Genomic DNA, 10,812 nt, shown 5'->3' with positions numbered 1-10,812 from the left:
TAGACACCCCAAAACGCTTCCCTGTGGTATTGATTTGTTTATTTCTGCTTTAAATGATCTTGTTTTTGTAATCATTCCAGTCGTAAAGTTGTAATGCTCAACCTCGACGTATTGTATCCGGTTTTTAAGATAGGATGCAAACCAATCATGTGCCATTCCTCTCACTCCAATGTTATGAAGTTTACTCAATAAAATATCGTAGGAAACCCTATCGTATGCTTTACTCATATCCAGCATTAAACCTACTGCATATTGTTTTTGATTAATTATATTCAATATTTTATTTACATATTTATATACTGCTAGTGTTGTTGATCGTTTTTTCCTAAAACCATTTTGACTTTCTGAAAAAATGCTATATTTTTCACAGAAGGAGTAAAGACGTGAAGACATCGCAGTTTCAATTATTTTTGAGAAGGTAGACAAGAGAGCTATTGGGCGGTAATTATTACAATCTAATCGGCATCCTTTTTTGTGTATAGGTTTTATAATAGATATCTTAAGTGGGTCCGGGAATACTCCTTCCAAAAAAGACTGATTTATCAAAATGGTCAAAGGTTCAACTAATTCTTTTGCGCATTTTTAATTAGAATTGGTGGCATCTCATCATAGCCAAAACTACGTTTGTTTTTAAGATTACGGATAATATGATAGACCTCTTTAGATTCCACGGGCCGCAGATAGATGGAATTTGCAGTGGGCGCCTGCGCCGGGCGGCCGCGAGCGCGGTCCCTGCCGTCTTCTGCCCCCACTGATATAAAGAACTTATTGAAAGTATTCGCAATCACATTGGGATCTTCTGTGACAACATTTTGGATTTTTAATTTTATATTATCTTTTACTTTTCTTGGAAGTTTATTGGTTCGCTCTTTGACTATATGCCACATAGTTTTAGTTATATTATCTGATTTTTTTACTTTTTTAATGTATTGAAGTTTTTTAGATTTTTCTACTATTTTTTTAATAACTTTTCATATTGTTTATAGTAATTTTTGAGAATGGGGTTATTTGATTTAGTAATGAGAATTTTTAGAAGACGTTTATTTTTACACGATGTTTTAATTCCAGTAGTAAGCCAATTTTTATAATTGCGGTTTTTTAGTTTGGTTTTAACCTGCGGTATACATATATCTAGTTTACTGTTTAGTATATTCAGAAAGCATGTAAAGTTTTCATTTAAATCTTTGTCGCAGCTTATTATGGAGCTCCAATTTATTTTAGCAAGTTCGGATTTGAATTTTAGAATGTTTATGTCGGTAAATTTTCTTTTAGTCGTATACCAAACGTTTCTTTCTTTACTCTTTACATGTGGAATATTAAGGAGTACTCCCTTATGATCGGAAAACCCATATTCTTTTACAGTTATATTATTACTTCTGTCTTGGAAATTGGTAAATATTAAATCTATACATGTGGCACTATTTTCTGTCATTCTAGTTGGTTCGTTTACATGCTGGTTGAAATTACAGCTTCGCATTACATTTAACAGAGTTGAGGTTGCTAAAGATTTTTCTAAAATATTAACATTAAAATCTCCTCCAATAATTATGTTTTTTTTACTATCTTTTATAGCTAACATTTGTAGGAGTTTTTGCAGCGAATCATAAAATATTTCTGTTTGCCTATTTTTACTAGGCCAGTAAATAACAATAATTAGCAAATTTAGATTAGGAATTTCGGTAGCGCATGTTTCAAATATAAACTCTGTTGACATGCTCACGATATCCTTACGCTCTACACTAACAACATTATCCTTTAACATAATGCTCACTCCACCACCTTCATAGTTGCTTCGGCAGAAGGATGAAGCTACGTTATATCCGTCCAGTTTTAGGAGATCAATCTTAGGTTGTGTTATCCAAGTTTCTGTTAGACAGATTGCGTGTAAATCTTTTTCCAGTTCTGTGGCAGATTCTAACAAGTGCCGTTTATGTCTTATACTACGAATGTTCTGATACAATAGTTTGAAGTTATTCACGAAAAGTATGCTTAGCAGAAGGTTCCTTATACGTGCTGCTGCTTTGCGTGTATATCCCATTGTTAGTGGTATTGTTCAACAAGTTTTCGACCCCTCTTTGATCATTTTGCTTTAGAACTTTACTTTGCTCAGTTCGACTGTATAAATTTTCTTCGGTGGAGTTTGAAGTAGAATGGGTATTGTTATGAATCTTGCCATCTATTATCAATTTATTCTGTCTTATTACAGCATGGTGTCCGTTTTTCCTTGCTTCTACAAGTAGATTCCTCATATTTCTTCGATTTTGTATTGACTTTTCATCCAGAAATTCTGAAATGGCCAGTCCAGTGTTTTGAAGTTACGGCTGTTCTGTATAAGGTACTTAGCCATCTTTTTGCTTAACAATTCTATAATTATTGGTCTCCGCGAACTTTTTCTTCCTATCCTCACCACATCCTCTACGTAGCCGGCTAAGTTAACGTTATATAGATCTTGAAAAATTCGAACAATCTCATTATATAAGTCGTGTTCTGTTTCCCAATTTGGTTCTATCAAGCCGTAGAGAACAATCTTTTTGCTCGTTTCACTTTTTATTGTGTTACGTTCAGTTTTATTTGTGTCAATAATGGTCTTTGGAGAAGAGGTTATATGTTGTTGAAGCTCATCTATTGCCATCTTGAGTTTTTTATTTTCAATTTCCAATGTATTAATTTGCTTATTTATTTTCTTTATTTCTTGGCTCAGATCACTTTGCTCCTTTGTGAAGGCTGTATTGTTTTGTAACATTTCTTGTTTCAGTTTTGTTAGTTCATTTCCAAGTTCGTACATTATTGCAGATTTTATTTCATTGACTAACGAAAATTTGTTTTGTTCCAACTTCATATCCAATAATTTTTCAAATTGTTCTATTGTAATCGTATTTGTTTGGTTTTGCAGATCTTGTGAAGGTCGTTGGTTACTTTGAAAGTAGTTTTCGGTGGCTATTGTATTTCCTAGGATGCTAGACTCGTCGTCAGAATCGGCAGTTTTATTAGTGGATATTCGTCTCTTTCTGATTGTTATTTTCGACGTTAAACTTTCAGAATCCGCAGTCTCTGTGTCAGAGCTCGATGGTTCGATAACAACAGCTGAAGAGCGTACTGGTGTATCGACATTTCCAATTTTAGATTTTTTGCAACAACATTCTGGACATTCCCATGTATTTTTCCGCTGAGAGTTCATAATCATATAGCGCTTAAACTCCACGTTTGCGCAATCTAAGTCATATTTTAATTTGCATTTGCAGCAACACAAATATTCATTTTTTCTTTGAAACGGAGTTATTATAAATGTCTTCTTGACTATAGATCTGAATTTTGTATACGTTTCATTTGTAATATTTATCTATATAAAAGTACGATCTTCGCCTCTAAGACCATGGCTATCAGGCGCCAACAGCCTCAACTTTTACTGCGTTCTACATATATTACTGAATTCAAAAATATATGCAACAGGACACTGTTGATTATAGAAATACATATATGTAGAAATGAATCAAAAAAAAAGCTCACCAAGTATAGCGGAGCGTTATGGACTCCAGACTTTGTTGGGTTAACAAATGATTGATTGGAACCCTCGTGCGGAAGTCCGACTCGCCCTTGACCATTTTAAAGCGGACCAATCTTTTTAACAGGACTGTTAGAGAGATAACTTCGGCAAACATCGGCCGCGTTCGGCGCGTGCTCGGGATCGAAGGGGATTAGCTAGTTATGCTTGCCCACGGCCATTTATGCTGCGGCACGGCCCAGGCGCAGCTTAGACTGGCGTCTGTAGTCTGAACAACTCATACAATTAGGTACGGTACGATTATTTCCACTTCGACACTCGGCAATTCTACAATGATTGAAATTAACATTTGGTCATGGCCGCGACTGCTACAACGTCTAATCCGGCTTTGTATATTAGACAAGTTAAAAAGCTTGATAGTAAAAACAAAACAAGTAGTAATTTTGAACATGAAACTACCGTGAGACTCACTCATATTAAATATAATGACCCGGATAACTCACGTCTTAAATCGAGTTTAGCTCGACATGTTTCACGTCATGTTTCATGGCAGTGCGCGTGTTGCAGCAGCCGCTGAGTCGCGTTGCTCCGAAGACGAAGGGCTACGGATTAGCCCGAAACATGTCGAGCTAAACTCGATTTAAGACGTGAGTTATGCGGGTCATTATATTTAATATAAGTAGTAATTTCTTTGTAATTTACCTTTACGGTTTAAACCGAGACATCCCCAGTGTCAAAGTGGAAATAATCATAGCGTAGTGTACTTAGTAAAAAAAAATCATCATCATCATCCCAGCCTGTGTACGTCAAAAAAATGGACTCGTATTTTTTTTCTTTTGTGAATTAAATCAAAAACGCTAGAAAAGGTACATAACTTTATAGGTTTACTAATGTTTCGGCGAATAACGTTTGGCAACCGGTTTCATTTCGCAACTATTCATTTCCCAACCGTTTAATATTTCTGAAACAGTGAATATTTCAGATTTTTTATAAAACTAACCTAACCTAATCTAAAGGCCCTGAAATAAATCCTGAAATGTTTACAGTTTTAGAGTTTGCGAAATGAAACAGGTTGCGAAACGATACGTTGCGAAAAGGTAGTACTCGAACTTTATATTATTCTTAGTATTGTCACCTACATTATACCTACCACAGCGAAGCATGCAAAAATATCTAACACGACACGTCCTACCGGCCTACATAAAATCACGCCTCTTTCCCAACGGGGTAGGCAGAGACTACATCCTTCCCCTTGCTACGATTCTGGCATACAACTCTCGCTTCCTCTACATTCATCAATCTTTTCATGCATGCACGTCGGTTTAGAGTACTCCTGACCCGACCTTTCTTCAGAACGTCCTCGATTTGATCGTGGTTTCGTGGTACGTTCGTCTAGGCCTTCCTCTTCCAATGTTCCCAATCACGCTCGTCTTATAGATCTGCCTAGTCAATCTGTTTTCATAGAGAAATAGAGTCGTATCAGATGAAGGGTCCACGGAAAGAACGTGTCTAGTCACCTAAGCAACTTTTTGAGTTATATCGGTTTGAAAGTTAGTCATCACAAACAATTACTATGGTTACCATTTATTCAAAAGTGAAAAAAATATATTTTATATTGTTTTCAGATTATTTAATTCAATGGTAAGTCATAGAACTTTTTGAGCTCTACATTTTGAAGTTAAAATCTCAATTTTTAAAAAAAGGTGACGGCGTGTTTCCGTGCACCCTTCCTTCAGATATTTATTTGGCTTTGTTGCGTCAGATGTGCTGGTGACTGTACTAGAAAGCTGTTAATTGGCTTAAGTGTACCGTCATACTCGAACAAAGTAATCTCGCTGACAAATTGATAGGATAAAATTTATGAAACAAACTATAGGTATGTGACTTCATCCAAGAACATTATTTTGCCTACACATAATAGAAGACCTATGATCAAGTGCCACAGGAAATTTAAAATGACTCTACTATTGAAACCATATTTTACATACGGTGATGTATTCTGTATAAGTAGTAACATTCGCAACTATAAAAACTATACAAATTGTCGCCCTTACGAATACATTACACAGGCTCACCTGACGTGACCAAACCAATCGTCGCACCCCAAAAACCATTCCCTCCATATCACAAATCGTGCCCATCAAACTATGACAGTTGCAAATTTCTAGGGCATCATCCCCTCCCTAGTCATTGTTAACCAATTACCGACTCCCGCGCGAATTCAAATTAGGAACGGGGTCGGTGACCCCTGATCAATCGCTGGACCGCGCGGGCGGGAATCACGCTCGGGAAGGATTTTGAAAATGGAACGGCGTTTTCAATATGCCATGAACATCGCGTGTGTGTTTTCTTGTAGTTCTGTGGGTTTGGTGTAAAACGAGTTTAAGTAGATTTTGTGTTTTGAGTTTCGTATTCGAATTTTAAAACTGAAGAAGTTATAGCTCTGAATTTTATTCGCTGTGGAAGTATAGAGGCGAGGCCCTTTGCCTTGCAGTGGTATAAAATATAAGCAAATAAAAAACTGATTAAGAACGGCGGAGGGCAGTGACCTCCGATCACAGATGCGCAGTCCAATTGGACCGCGTCTAGTTAGAAAATGGAAAATGTCAAGTTAAAAGAATTAATTGTGTTCGTCTTCGTGTTCGAATTATGGATTTTTCCGTTAAACTAAACGAGCACACCCTTGTCGACACGTTACAATTTGAAATTATAGTTTCGAACGAAAAATGAGAAATGTGAAATGTTCATGTGTTTTTTATTTCACTAGGTAGTTTAAATTTTAGGTTTAATTAATAGAAGTGACATTTGATATGATTAGATCAGATACCAATAGGTATCTGACTCAATAAAGCGTGCCTAAATATATGATAAGATTCTAATTTCTAGGGCCAGTTGGACGTCACATATTTTTGATGGACATGTATTTTATTTTGTGATAAGTCGCCATAAGTATATTAGCTTTGATGTCCTCTTAATTCTAGCCGGAACTCTCAAATTAGGTCCACAAAAGCCGAAATGCCCTTTAAAAACCGACTGCTCATATAAAATGGCATTGTCACTGCGCCTGCGCGCTCCTAACATCGTTAGTTCAGCAGTAAAGAGGGGAGACACTGAAATTCTATTACGTTTATACGCGGGGCGCGCCTTAATGCTTGCAGCGTTATGTCATAAAACATGACCATCATAACCTGACCTGACAACTCTACGCGCTGGTACCGCATCGCGGGCCAACTTATATTGGAATTCGTGCTACAGTGTAACGCTACAAGCATAACTTGATCTACTAAACTCACACGCGATAATAGCAACGCAGGTCAAGTAATACTGGAGATATTAACCAGTATAATAAGAGCTAGCAATCGTATACTACGTAATGGGGACGCAGTTCTGCTTATATTGGAGTATAACCTATTGAACGTCCACGGTAATTTGAGCTGTCATTCGGACGAGCTATAATAAGAACTCGGATCAAATTATATTGGGGATGGATTGTACTGCCAGTGTAGTGAGAGCTCTCGTTTTTACTGCCAATAATGTGCGTAGGGCTCTGCTTACGCTGGTGCTGTAGTATAACACTAAAATCTGCGATTGTAGGGGGTTGCCATTGGTCGATCCGATCCGCACAGTTTATTTTAAATTATCACTGCTATTGGTGGGGTGGGATTTTAATCTGCTCGAGATATGGTAATCTCGCTGTATGTAGAGTTTTTTTACTGGCAATAACAGAACGCGACGTATTCAAAATTACAATGTTTGTCTTAGTCCCTTCTACATGTAATGGTTTCGGTAAAAAAAATATATACTTACTTACCGAATTTTAGATAGGTAGCAAAACGTCTCAAACAATTTATTACGAATATGTACTACCTAAGCTTCTTACTTTATACAGACAGTCATGTAAAGTACCAAAATTTAAAACAGTAGTTAGATTCAAGAAATTTTGCACGTCTAGATTCATCATACAACGAGGAAATGCAGCCAGACTTATCGGCCGGCACCCTGCCCAATAGCAACGACTTGGGTGATATTTGTAAATATAGAATTTTTGGATTTGAGTAAGTTAGTTTTAGTTCTTTTTCTTTATTTCTGTTTATTCGTTTGTTTATAAATAAATTCCTTACGACGTAAACGAAGACCGCGGTGTTATTTTTGGGAATACTCGTGGGAATTTATTAAAATCCCGGATTTTCAATACAAGTGCTGGATCTAATTGCTTACGCGTGCGAAGCTGCGGCTAAGGTCTAATGTATGTATGTATGTTTATTGTACATAAAACACAAAAAGAAAACAACAAAACAAAAAACGGGTAAAAAGGCGAACTTATCCCTAAAAGATATCATTAAAATAAAGCCATAATATTGTCATAAAGCCTAAAGCTTGATGCGATAACACGGGCTTAGGTTGCTATTATGCTAAAATAAGAACACTATTTTTTAATTATTATATGTCTAAATTAAAGCTAGACGGTGCATGTTATCGAGCAATTAATTAGACATAGAAATATACTTGCATATGACGTCACAAGCGATAAGCACCATATCTGCTGCATAGAGAAAAGTATTTTAAAAATATTTTTTATACATTTTAAAAAATCTCATATCGGCTCGCATACTTATTGAAAGTCCGAATGTAATGTTTGTCAGAATGATCGTTTGCTATAACTCTTTTTTCTCTGAATCCAATGATTGTTCTGAATTGTTATAAAACAAACCTAACCTAACCTATAGTTTTCTATGGGATGATCATTTAAAATTTTCAGAAAAATGTAACGTTTCAGTGGGAAAAAAATTATGACAAACGATGATTCGGACAAAAATTACGGTATGACTAGCGAAGAGTATGCGAACTTTGGCGCTCCCCTTATATGTATCTATATTTTCATAATAGTATATTATTAACTTAGTATAAAGTGGCAAATTCAGGTGTTGTCAGATACTGTATAGTTGTTATTCTCATTTATTTCCCTCTGGGATTCCCGTGTTTTTGCGGTTTGCCACTTTGAAATGTAGAGTTATGAAAATACATTATATTATGCTTGTATAGTCAGTTATAGAAAAAATTACCCCTGTAACAGCGGTACTTAACCACGCGATGGTTGGACCGCTTAATGTTTGAAAGTCATAATTTCGTAATGTACGGTCAAGGATTTTAATACCTGACCCACCACGGAACCTTTTCACAGTAAACTTCATAGTGACACTGACAACGCATTATTAACAAGGAAAATCGTAATGACTTTTCCTTTGAAAAGATCCGACTCCGTGGAGAGTAAGAAATTAGTCCTCGATTAAATTTTTTAGAAATTTTTAAATGGTCATTCTGTGGAACTCTACCGGTTAGGCTATGTATGTTTCTGTCGTATGTATAATTCTGAACAATATTAATGAGTTTGGAGAAAAAAAATATTACCTACATTATGTTATGCCTTAGCGAGCCGATATGGAGCACAACACGAAGGAGGTATCTTTTCTCTGAAGCTGACCGTACCTCGCTCAAAGAAATTGCCACTTCATCCCCCCACCACCAAAACTCCCACACTTTTAATTGAGGAGTGATCATGCACTTAGTAAATAACTTCAAACTTTTTGTTTTAAAACATTAAAAAAAAATACGTTAATCTCACTAATAACTGGTACGATATGTATACCTAGTATACCTACTAGCCTTAGCTAATCGTATCGAACTCAACCAGAGCTCATCTTCAGAGCAACACAACCGTTCACCACGCTATCAGATGTTAGACTCAATAAATTATTCGAACTTCGAACTTCTGGATAGGGATTTAAGATTTCACAGGGTGCTAATAAATAGGTACCTACTTACCTAATAAGTAATTCAAAGCATGTTCCTTGTACCTTTCCATTTAATTTAATTCTACTACTTATCCTATAGCAACAAGTGTTAAGATATTTTTTTAAATACTTACATATATTTTATTTTGATTTTTCCTGCGACATACGGACAGACGGACGTAAGGGACGAAGCTATAAAAACTAGTCCTATGTTATGTCACATCCTGGTCAGTGTGGGAATCCTAAAGGTACCGTTTATCTCGGACATCTTGCGGTCAAGCAAACGTAATGCGGTATATTGAACCATAACTGTTTGTTATACGGGTCAGATTAGTATAAACATAGTTTTAGATGTGGATGTGGTTTTATGTACAAATAGAAAATTAAAGTACGGTCATCGACCCTTATGCTGGATCGGTATGAAAACGACCGAATCTACAAAATTACTTGTTCTGCATAAAGACTAGATCGCAAAACAGGTGCAGATAGTCTATATATCAAAATGACAAGTTAGCATCACGACCACTGAGCAAAGGCCTTAATCTCAAAACCGCTTGGTATCAAAACGGGTTCTCTATCGTTTGCCCGAATTTTCGAATTACGGAATGTATCATTTTCCATAATTTTCATTTGCCATAAAGTAATTTATTTCTGAAATAGTATTTTCTTCAAAGTTGATATGAAACTAACCTAACCTACTGCATTCTATAAGATGACATTTAAAAAAATCCTGAAACCAGCACGGTTCTATATATTTTATAACGTTGGTATGGCAAGTGAAATCTGGGCAAATTAATTTCGGGCAAGTAAAGGTATACGATCAAAACGACCACATGTGTAGAAAGCCTATATCTCGAAATAACTCCGTAGTAAAACGACCACCGAGCAGAAGGTCTTCATATCAGAATGGCTTTGTATCAAAACGACTTGTTCGCGAAACTTCCATCTGTTGGCATTACCGTGAATCCAGATGGTTGAGGTGTTTTTTTTTTGCGGTTTTTAATTTATTTTAATATTACTGAAAATGCAAACTATCTGCAAAAAGAACATTTCGAGATAATGCTATTTTATTTAATGTAATGTTCGTTTTTTGGGATGATGAGCAAATAACTGGTCACTTATTACTCGACTACTTATATAACTCTATCCAACACGTGATTCATATTTTGTACTATTACAGTCAACTACAAAACGACACAACATTATTTTAATGATGACAAAAGACTATATTTTACTACTTATTCAGTATATCCGCAGCTACGCATGCGTAAACCATAGATCCAGAGTTGAATTGAAATTCTGGGATTTCCTTAAATATCGTGGATTTGGGTGACACTATTTACCGGCCCGGATAATACCGACCGACATGGAAATAGCGACTCTGTACACCAATAGAAGCTCATGTCAGTTTCTTCGAGCGTGTACACGTAAAATAGGATTGGTATTTCCATGTCGGTATTATCCGGACGGGAAAGAGTGTCACCCCTCATGGGAATATCGGGATAAAAAATATACATT

At 36.1% G+C, this 10,812-nt stretch overlaps 1 pseudogene; it reads right to left on the bottom strand.

Annotated features, from left to right (window-relative positions):
• Positions 1 to 1,159: 1,159 nt before the first annotated feature.
• LOC141444606 (uncharacterized) lies at positions 1,160 to 3,265 on the bottom strand (annotated as a pseudogene).
• Positions 3,266 to 10,812: the final 7,547 nt, after the last annotated feature.

The sequence above is a fragment of the Choristoneura fumiferana genome, chromosome 30, assembly GCF_025370935.1.
Source record: "Choristoneura fumiferana chromosome 30, NRCan_CFum_1, whole genome shotgun sequence".
NCBI lineage: Eukaryota > Metazoa > Arthropoda > Insecta > Lepidoptera > Tortricidae > Choristoneura > Choristoneura fumiferana.
Note: the sequence above shows the minus strand (reverse complement) of the source record. Positions and strands in the feature narration are given on the sequence as shown.